Here is a 9,803-nt window from a genome sequence, read left to right on the forward strand (position 1 = left end):
CTCTTGCATGTTCCCAACCTTTGGAGATTCACATTTAGTAGTCTGGTCTGGTACAAAGTCTGAGTAGTGGCATTTAAAAACTTGACTTCACAGTAGGATCCCCCAGAGAACTATTAAAAATCAGTGCTTCACTCATCTGCAGTCACTTCCTAAAACTTCCCAGGTGATTACAATGTGCTGTCAAGGCTGAAACGCATTGCTTCAAAACAATATCATCTACCATTTGACAAAAAAATATTATGGAGATTAGATAGTGGTGCTGCACAGTGTATGCAGATAAGAATGCTTGTGCCTTGCAGGCTGATTAAGAGTCTGCAGCCTGCAGAACCCTAAGCAAACATGGTCATGCATCCATTTGCTCAGAAAACATGTACTGACTACATACTGTGTGCTTTGTTCTTTACTAAGTACTTATATTCATGTTTATAATGCTGTCACTTGCATTGATAGGTTTCTTGAAATCACAACATTAGAAAAATTGCACTGCTTTATTTTATGGGACAAAATTAAGCTTCACTTATAGACTATGAAGTTCATGAATGTACAGTTATATAAAACTATGTAATGTGCATAAATAATAACAAACAAAAAAGTGAGCATAATCTTTGACCTCTAGCCTTTGCCTACTCATAGCAATTTATCTTAAGGATAAAGTACACAGAGTTATTCATACAAGGACATTTATCACATCTTTTGAAAGTGGCCCCAATCCCCAGAATATGTACTATAATTTATGGTATATTTACATAGTAAAATATGTATCATTCATAATTTTAAACAGGTAGTTACTAACAAAAAAATGTTTCCATGATAATATGGTGTGGATGACTGTATATAAAAAAAGATAATTGCTTTCCATTGTAGTGGGGTGGAATGACACTAACTTTATTTGTTTTATTTGTATTTATAATTATTTTACTATTACTTATATTAAAAGTTTAAAAAATATTGATGAGGAAAAAATTAGTTAAATGCTAAAGTCAGTTTAGTTCTATTAAGCATTTATTTGGCATTCATTTTGTTTTACCATTTCATAAAATCCCTGCTAATTACTCCATACAGTCTCTTCAAATTTTTGTTCTGAGGGAGAGAGCAAGAGGTCACGGAAAGTGAGAGCAAAAGTGCTGGGGCTTTAAGAGGTATTGCCAGAAGGAAAACATTTACAGTTCTATTATCTAACATATCATTTAAAAGTGACTAAAGGGGCCTCCCTGGTGGCGCAAGGGGTTAAGACACAGCGCTGTGAAGCTATTCCAGCCACTGCAGCAGCATGAGTTTGATCCCCGGCAGAGAGGTGACCCACATGGTGCAGCAGACCCTCCTGTCTCACCTATTGCTCCCCTCAGCAGTGTTTTTCAGTACATCTGCCTATTCTGTTCCCTTTTCTGTCTCTGAAGAATCCTCTGCCCCCACCCCCCACACACCTCTGGTTTGTAACCCAGTTCTTGTATGCATGAATAAATATATCTTTTTTAAAAAGTGACTGTAGGGTAAGGTAAAAAAATATCAGGCTTTTCTGCTCTCCCACCATTAGGATTGATGATGGATCCTTGCGGTCCTGAATGCATGCCTGATGGCGGGCACCTGGAGTGTGGTGTGGGCATATGTAGATGGGATTCACCTGGGCTGAGACTGGGCTTATAAGGGCTGCGTCACGGGGACGCCAGCAGACCAGAGGAGGCCAATCAGAGAACGGGACCATGAGAGAACACCGGAGAGTCCAGAATATTTGCCGGGGGCTGGGAGTCCTGCCTAGCTGCTGTGTACCTGGTAAATCCCAACAAAAGCCTGGAAAAGCCATCAAGGAACCCAGGACTCCTCCTTTACCCCATCTGCTCATAGAGATCCTGATCTGTGTCCATCCTCCCCCTACAGTGACTAAAAAGGAAAAACCAAGACAAACAAGCACATGGTAGGCAGAATAACCCCCTCCCCCTGGCACAAGATGTCCACATCCAAATCCCCAGACCTTGTGAAATTGTGTTTCCAGCAAAGGGCGATTCAGGTTGCAGGTGGAATTAATGGTGATGATCAGTTGACCTGGTGAGGGGAGCCTCCTCTGGACTAGGGAGGAGCCCCCAATAATCACCAGCCTCCTCCTAAGGGAAAGAGGGAGAGGCAGGGTTGTCGGAGTGGAGCAGTCTATAAAAGACTTGGTGGACAGTTAAGTGCTTTGGGAACTGAGAAAAGGTCCAAAAATCAAGGAATACAGGTCATCTCTAGAAGGCATCTGGTGGGAGCAGCCTGCGGACATCTTGACGCTAGCCCAGGGACACCCATTTGGGATGCCTGTCCTCTAGAATGGTAAGTGAACAAATTTGCTTTGTTTTGGCTCAGTATGTTTTTGATAATTTGTTACAGTAGCAACAGGAAGGTTATAGTGTTGGTATGAGGTGGAATGTGAAAAAAAAAAAATGAAATGCTCAGTTTTTGGCTTGTGAGTAGACACCTTTCTCATCCCTTTCTCCAATTTCCTCTCCTACCCCTAGTTAGAGGAAGGTTCTTACAGCTGTCAGTTATATTTGTTGCTGATTTTGTGATGCTGAGGTGGTGGTAAAGAGGCATTTGATTGTCTTACGAACACTTGTGTAAGATAGGATGTTTTACTATGAAGCTACTCTTTCTTAAAATGGAAATTATGCTGAGGAACTTGTCTTTATTGTGACTTAAAAACTGGAAACAGAATCTATATATTGGCATGAGGACCTAGGGATTTTGCATTGTGGTTCATTTGTTTGGTTGTTTTTTCAGTTTTTGAATGATCAGTTAGAAGTGTCAATAAGGTAATATTAAGGAAATGTCAAAATTAAGAAATAGAACTTAATTTTGAAGCTGTAACAATAACAGTGGGTATTGGGCTATAACCTTTAAAGAATATTTGGATGGAGAAGCTGAGATCTGTCAAGAGGCTATGACTTGTCTGAGTCAGAAAGTAAAAAAGTTGAATTTGGCTTTTATCACATGTTAAAGTTAGCATGTCATAATCTCATGGTTATTTCTGAGGCAGAAGCCCCATTGTCAAACAAGGACAAACCATTCACTAGTAATAAGGGCATAGTAGATGGGGTGAGTGGTGTGAATCATTCTATTTTTTGTTTGAACTAATTAATTCCTAGCAATGAGACCAATAATTTAATTGTTTTGAATAGACGCTTTTAGAGCAGGCCTCGAGTCTGAGGACCCCAAGCAGGCTCTTCCCCGGTGCTTGTCTAAGGGGAGGAAAGAATTCAATGTCGAGACCAAAGTTACTGAAAAGCAAGATGTTTGTTGATAGACAAGAGGAAGGACAGGTAAGCTCTCCCAGCAGAGACGGGGCTGACTGAGCAGCCACTGAGGTGGCTAGAAGCAGGTGCTTATATGGATATAGTGGGCAAAGAGCGGTGGTTTGGATGTTTAGTGTCTCTGCTTTGTGTCTCTTGCTGATTGGCTGGGCCTGTGGGCGTCTCCTAGGGTACCGAGGCCCACTGAGTTTGCCCATGTTACCTGGCCTACATTTAGGAAACTATCATTGCTTGTGTCATTGTTTTGGTGTTCTGGACATTCTGATTTTTATTGGCTGGGGCTGGGGGTCAGGGGTGGGAGGTGCATCTTCAGGGCCAAGTTGTTCTCCAATCAGACTGATAAATGGACCTATGACTTGGGGTGGGGGAGAAGGTACCTTCCTGTTTCCAACGAAGTGTTTCTTCATCAGTCTGATAAGTGGACTTGGGGTTTGGGGCACCCTGTTCCTACCTGACAGCCTGTACCCATTTCCTAACTTCTTCCTTCATTATTTTTATTTTCTCATTGAATGGTTGAAGAACTGGGGGAGGGTGAGGATAAGGGTGTACTTGGAGAGGGTAGGGAGAGATTGAAGAGGAGGTAGAGGTAGCAGTAAGTTTAGTGAATATGTCTGTTAACAGGATAGCACGTTAACTATAATGCACCATATACCACACTTAGTGTGCTGCAGGAATTATTATACTAAACTGTGTTAAGATGTTGAATTATTTGGTAAACCCAAAATAGGAGTTTTGAAGACGAAATATTTAAGTTTTAAATAAAGCCTGGGTTGCTTGGTGGTGGAGAGGGGAAGAAAATTCCACAGGTAGGTTAATCATTTGATGTGATAGAACCTTCAAGAAACATGGTGCTAACACCTTGACCTTGGAGAGGTGTCTGATGCCTGATGTCATGCCACCATATCTCTGAGACTGGAGTCAGGTGGGTGTGTAGTCCAATTCATGTTATTTTTCTAGATGTCTGTGAGCCCCAGTTTTTTAATATATGGAATAATGACAATAATGGTAGTCATAATTATACATTGTACTAAAAGGTAAACACCTGTAAAATGTTTTTTTTGCCTCACTCATTTCACTTATATTAAATAATTTCATCTTCAGACAATCCTGTGCAATAGATAATATTCTTGCTCAGGTGTTACAGATGAAGGACTAAAGTGCAGCAATGTAATGCATCTGTGTGAGAGCGGGAGTGCAAGCCCAGGATGCTGCCTCCAAGCCCACACTGTTAGTCATCACTCAAATGCCCACCTGCTCTCTGGGCTGTCATGGATGGTAGATAAACATGTCTTCTTCTCCCGTGCAGCCTCCTTTGAACATTTTCCTCCTCTTCAAATACTTTTTAATGACAAAAAGGGAAATATCACCATCTTCTTATATTGAACTACTCACAAGTTCCATTTATTTCTCTTTACATGTTCTAATATTAACAGATAATGAAACATCTATTACAGACTTGCCCCTGTAGCAGGCCTTGTCGTGGAGTGGGGGAGGGCTGTGTTGTGCTTTGCAGGATGACTAGCAGCATCTCTGGTCATTTTTACCCTACTTGGGGCCCCCCAGTTGGGACAACCAAATAATTGTCTGTAAACATTGCTAAATGTTCCAAGAGGAGCAAAATCAACCATGGTTAAGAATCACTGCTCCAAAGCAAGAAAAATGCAGAGCATCTGTTGTGCAGATTATGACAGTGCATGAGTTGTTGAATGCAAATTGATGCACAACATTTTTAATATGCCGAATCTACAATATCTTATCTTGTTATAGTTTTTAAATTGTCATATTCTTTAAATACCATTTTTATTTTTACCACTTTGAAGAGGAAAGAGCTGGTAAAATGTAACTTTTGCCCTTAAATATTGGAGGAGTTGGGAAATAGAATAATTAATAGCTCTTCAGATGATTATGTTAGCAGCTCAATTTTCACCTTTGCTCTTGGAAGATAATGACTTTGTTTTAGAGAACAATGGTCAACAAAGTGATTGTGGGCATTAAGAGTGAATCAGCTACTTCATACTATTTTGAAATGAAATGAGGAGGGATGATCAGTGATATACCTTTACTAAATGGATATCCAGTGAGTTAAGAAAGTGGGGGTCTGTTAGGATGCAGCAGAGAGCATCTTATATTGGAGAATTTTTTCCCATTCACCAGAAAAAGCGTGTGTGTGAGTCACTAATTACTCTAGTGTCCTTCTTATTCACAGTGCCTGGGTTACAGAGAATGGAAGGAGGTCTAGACACAGGGTCTCAAAGTACTTCTTTCTTGCTCAGGATGTGAGATCTTGGGGCAGGGGAGGGGGCAGTGTATCCATGTATACATGTAGTAGGTTGGAGAATTATTATTTTAAAATAATTGGTAAAAACATTACCAACCTTATAAAATAATTTTCGTGTGTCTGACATTCCATTGAAACCCAAATATGGAAACATCTGAGTTTGGAGCAGAGAAAGTTTATTGTAGGTGGACAAGAGAGGAGAGAAGAAAAGAAAAAAACTCAAATCTGCCTCCCCTATTAAGATAGGAAATGAAGTTATATAGTTTTGGGACCAGGTTTGAAAGCAAAGGACTTAATTTTTTTGGCTGTCAAGCAGGTTAGGGGCAAAGAAATGTGGACTTGGTTGAATTTCATTAGTGCACAGGCACTTTATATATGAAGTATGAAGAGACTTTGGAGCTCAACTCAAGTTAATTTATCTCTACTTGTTCAGGTCCTATCAGTAAAAGAGTATCTGTATATAAAAGCCCCAAAGAGAAAGTTAGATAAGTTGTTTTCTCTTGTACTTTAGGATCTGAGATCAATGTAACATTTAGTCTCAGGTTCAAAAGCAATTTTCCTCCCTTTCAATGAGCAAAGGTTAATAATTGAAAGTAAGTTCTGTCTTAAAACACTCATAGTCATGTTAGTGTGAGATTGAGGGGTGCCCCAACACCCCCAAACTTGCACACTCTAAAAGGGTCTGTCTGTCCATGTGCACAAAGACAGACCAGACTTAGTGTGACAGAACTTTATTAGAACAGTGTGCATAGAGAGGGAAGAGAAGAAAGGATAATAGTTTCCCATAAAACACTGGAAGTTTCCCATCGCCTCACGGGTAAATGCCCAGCCAACAGGATTGGCCCAAAGTCGGGCTGCTGAGGCCTAAAATTTTGCCACAGTCTAAGGCACCTTCTGGTGGGGAACCCTAGGAAGGGGGTGAAAGGGGCCCAGCAAGCCTGGGGTGAAAGGAGCAAAATCAAGGTATAAATCAAGATAGTGCCTACTCTTGTCAGCCTCCCTACGTGTCTCCCAGCCACACTTCTTTTCCAAGTGTCTCTACATGTCTCTCCTCCATATGTATCTCCCCTAGGCTCCTTCCAGCAGTACCAGGGTACAAGTTGGGCTGCAGGAACAAGAACTCTCTCCTGTTCTTATTCACATATCTCCCCAGACCCCACCTACCTTCCGTGTTATATGGCTTCACCTGGCTGCTCAGCTCTGCCCAGTTAAGTGGGGCAGGGAACATGGTACCCCCCCCCATTTTTGGGAATGCCACTGTAACAGTCATATTACAACTATGTAATCTGAGAGTTATAATGCAAAGAGAATTTGCATTAAAGACAAGTTATTCCAAGTTTATGGAATAAAAATGAAAAACAAATACATATGAGAAATGATTCAAGAACATTTTTAAAAAGAAATATAAATAATACTATAATACTAAGATTCACCATTCATCTGTGAGGTAGACAATCATTTATCTGACATTCACCTATCTCTCTCTCTCTCTCACACACACACACACACACACACAATTGAATGTGAAGCACTTAATTAAAGTGTTGGGCACAAATGAAATTTAATAAATACTGGTTATTGTTTTATTATTTGTCATGCTGTGACTGGTCATGGTAAGAATTTTGAGATCGTTAAGGATGATGGTTCAGCAAAACCTGAATGTGAATAATTGGAATCTAGTAATTGCAGCCATGAATTCACTGGCGTATCTCTAAAGAGTACAATTTTAAAGAAACATTTTAGGGATCTAGGAAAAGAAAAACAAAGCACATGGGTTGTGGGTGGAGAGAAAAAAGGCAAAAGGCAAAACTGAAAATAATAATGGGTGCAATTGAGATCATTTGTGATGGAAATGGGGGAAAAGAGTCAAGTACAGAAATTCCAGAAACACATGGACATGAGTAGTTAGTAACAGAATAGAATGAAGAAAGGCTTGTTTAGAAAGGTATAATTGAATAAGGTTATCCTTAATGTTTCTTTATTAACCTCGGTGAAAAAACACTTAAAAGTTCTTAAACTCCCCCACAGGGGTGGCAGGGAGGAATAGAATACTGTTTTAAATAACTTTAATTAGACTAAGTTTCTGTGGAATGACCTTTTTGAAAATGCTTCTGAATGATCACCTATCACAGTTAACCACTAGAGACAAAAGATTTCTGGGAAGATTTGGTTTGTTATTGCTCCTTGGACTTACTGAGTTCCTATTTTTTTGGTGCTATTAGGGCAGTGGGTTCATTCCTGAGGAAAATCTCCTATAAAGCAACAGAATGACAGGACTTAAATGCCACATGAATGTGGAAACTTTAAATGTCAACTGGGACAATGTATTGAAACTGGAAGATTCCAAAGGCTAAGGCTTTACATAAAACTTTAATATTAGAAAGTAATGTATTATGAAATGTCATTCTTTCATTTTATGAATGAGACCTGCAGTTCCTGTAAGTAAAATATCCTCTTCAAAATAATACACATTTCAGCATTGCTCATATCCATTAAAATAGGGGTTCAATTCCATTGAAAAGTCCATTCAAAAAAGATATATACTAATTATTTTTAACTTATTCTTAATACTAAATATTATCAATAGAAAATAAACTTACCCTGCAACAGGAAATTTGTGTTATCTATGGAGGAAACATTTTAATACTTAAACATATATAGAAAATTTAAAAGTGTACATTTATATGAAAATTTAAAAGTGTACATATAGATGTACATTTATATGTACAATACACAGTGATCAATAGACTAGGGTAAGGAGCTATTTCTGTAGCCAGTATGATGAAAGTTAATATGTGTAGCACACAACTTATTAAAAAGTTTTCATTGTGCAATAACATGAATTTACAAATTCATAATATTAACACAGAATTAAAATACTTTACATAATCATGTCATAGAATTATTTCTGCTGTGTAAAAGAAATATACTCATTTAATCTTTAAAAGACTTTTTCTTCAATGTATAGAGAAATAGCAAACTCAAATGCTGTAATTGTACTTATACTTTTTGTGATCTTTTAGTCACAATGCCAACTTCTTTATCAAGAAACCTTTTCTAGGGCCTCCCTGGTGGCGCAGCGGGTTGAGCACAGCGCTGTGAAGCTGTCCACAGCCTCTGCAGCACCGGTTCAATTCCCAGCTAGCCAGGGAGACACCCACATGGTGCGGCAGACCTCTCCTGTCTCTCCTGCTGCTCCCCTCAGCAGTGCTTTCGGTCTGTCTGCCTGTTCTGCTCCCCACTCTATCTCTGGTGAATTCTCTCACTCTCCCGCGCTTTGGCCTGTACCCCAATTCTTGTATAAATAAATATTTTTTAAAAAAAAGAAAGCTTTTCTAGGATTTCGCCTTAAAAATCCCTCCATAGAAATGCCTTCTAAATTGATAGACTTAGATATCATGTGGGTCAATTAACCTTCTGGATCTTCATTGACACAGATATTAGGACTGAATGAACACTGGCAAGATCAACTTAGTCCAGCTCCATTGCAGAAATTTGTTCTTATAATAAAATGATTGAAGACTCCAAGATAGAATAGTAATCAAAACATGTTTTTGTTTATTTTGAAATGCTCTATTAAAATCTGTAGACTTCAGAAAGGTAGTTAAGGCATGGGGCAATCTCATCTAGAAAGTGACTTAATAAGGTGATCTAGCAAGTCTTGCTGGCTCGTTAGCTCCAAGTCTGATTCAGGGAACAGTATTAGTACGCACTGTCTTTTCAACCTACTTATTTCCTAGAGATATGAGTGATATCCTGGATGAGTGAGCTCTCCATACATTCCTTTAATTCAGTGGAGATAAATGCCAATCACTATCTGAAAGATTAACGCCTGGAGAAATGCCTGTCCAAATACCTCTTACAGAACTTTGTTACATAGTAGATGCCAGAGATCAAACAAAATTCATAGATGCTATTTAGAGATGGGCTTAACAAGACTGAGAAGATACCTCCTTTGAGTTGCACAAAATCATTTTTGGTTTTGACCATAATCCTTTAACCACTTCTGCTATAAAAGTTTAATAACATAAACTTTTAAATTTGTTTTTGTAACCCATTGTCCACAATGCTGATAAAAATAAGCAATGTAACAGAATGAGTGATGTGTTGAAAAAAGTGTTTGATAAACTTTCTATTTTGGGGCATATGAATAACATCTCATTAATGGATCTGAGTTCTTTAGTCAAATGTCTCTATTATGTACACAATCCAAAAAATTTAAAACTTTGGGTTGATATAAATCT

Source organism: Talpa occidentalis, unplaced genomic scaffold, assembly GCF_014898055.3.
Source record: "Talpa occidentalis isolate TD23 unplaced genomic scaffold, MPIMG_talOcc4v2.1, whole genome shotgun sequence".
Lineage (NCBI taxonomy): Eukaryota > Metazoa > Chordata > Mammalia > Eulipotyphla > Talpidae > Talpa > Talpa occidentalis.